Source organism: Tupaia chinensis, unplaced genomic scaffold, assembly GCF_000334495.1.
Source record: "Tupaia chinensis unplaced genomic scaffold, TupChi_1.0 Scaffold000617_2, whole genome shotgun sequence".
NCBI classification, from domain to species: Eukaryota; Metazoa; Chordata; class Mammalia; order Scandentia; family Tupaiidae; genus Tupaia; species Tupaia belangeri.
In genome coordinates this window covers 2,407,797-2,409,593 of record NW_006160137.1, presented here as the reverse complement: position 1 = coordinate 2,409,593, position 1,797 = coordinate 2,407,797, and positions in this window count along the sequence as shown.

The window sequence follows — 1,797 nt, the reverse complement described above, 5'->3', positions numbered from 1 at the left end:
GATCACTCTCTAAAAAAGAAAACACTGGCTGTGAGGTGGACTTAGGGCTGTCAGACCTGCCAAGGCCTTTCTCAGGAAAAGTGGGGTGGAAAATACCCAAAATACCCCTCTGTTTGGGATCTTAATAACCACGAGCCACCTTTTCCTGTTGGCAAAGGAAAATCTGATGGCCTCAGAAAGGAGACCTACTACATTATTTTTTTAAAAGAATGATATGATTTAATTGTATTTATTCACTCACATATTTTTTAATTTGACCAGAGAAAGACAGACACACAGACAGAAGGAAAATGAGAAAGCAAGCCTCCAGTTCCAGTACTTGAACCATGGTCAGCCACGTGGGAATGTCCAGCTGCTTTCACCACCATGCCACCTGCTGGTCCCCAGCAAAAACTCAAAAGAAAAAAAAATTTTTTTAATAAATAAATAAAGCCTCCCACAATGGGTTGATCACACCGTAGTCTTTTCTCCATTTGTCCGTCCCTGAAGGATTTGAGATATACATACACCTGCACCTGGTATATGTTTTCAGGCTGTGGGGCCAGGATTTGAACTGCAGTTGGCCATGGGTCTGGCTCCCTCAACCACTAGGCTATGAGGCTGACCCTCGTAAATCACAGAAACTAAATCAAACTTGGGGACCAGCATATGATGTAATGGTTACGTTGCTGGACTCCCACATAGTTGACCACAGTTTGAGTCCCAGTCCTGGAGGTTTAAAAGTCATGCCGGGGACCAGCAATTGGCGTAATGGCTATGTCGCTGGACTCCCATGTAGTAGACTGTGATTCGAGTCCCCGGACCCGGTGGCTTAGACTCACGCCAGGCACGTGTGTGTGCGTGCCCAAGATCCCGAGAGGAGAATGGAGGAGAAGGGATTGCATTGTGGCATGGTCATCTCCCCTTGGGCTTTCTATCCCTCTGTCTCTCTCTGTCTTTCTGGCAAGCACACATGCACTATAGCAAAAACCTCTCAAAAAAAAAAAAACAAACAAAAAAAAAACACAGAGAAAATCACCTGAGTGTGTGCCCAAAATCTTAATAGAGAAGGGACCAACTGGGGAAGGCCCCCCCAGGGGCGGTTTCTCACTTTCTGTCTTTCTGGCCTGTGCTTGTGCCCTCTAGTAAAAATCTCTCAAAAAACAAACAAAAAAGCAGCCTGCACTGAGTTTTGTAAGACATCAGGCCAAGTGAAAGGGATGATTATCACAGGAGAAGTGGTCTCCGCCAGCCACAACTCCCCCTGCGCCCTGGGAGGGCTCACTTCAGGTCCCTGGCCCAGGAAGCTGGGGCTGCAGTTCCCAGGGTTTGCATTTGCCAGAGGGACCTTGTGCTCCCTGAGAGACAGAGAGAGAGAGAGGAAGAGAGAAATGCCCTCCCCCAGGAACAGCCACGCCGCAATCCCTTCTCTTCAGTCTCCTCAGATTCCCGCAGGCACATCCACCAGGTGTGTTTTTCAAGCTGCAGGGTCTGGGACTCAAACCACACCTTCAGCCAAGAGGGATGCAGCCACCTTAACCTCCATGCCACCTGCTGGCTCCAGAGCATAATTCTTTTCCTTTCTTTCTTTTTTTTTTTTTAAATAATGATGTATTTTATTTTTTATTTATTCATTCATTTATTTTTTAATTTGACCAGAGAGAGACAGAGGGTGAGAGTGAGAGAGAGAGGAAATGAGAAAGCAAGCCACCAGATTCAGGACTGGAATCCCAGTTGGCCATGTGGGAGTGTCCACAGCGCCTTAACCACCACACCACCCGCTGGTCTCTCCATTTTTTTTTTTTAAGAATTATTTCT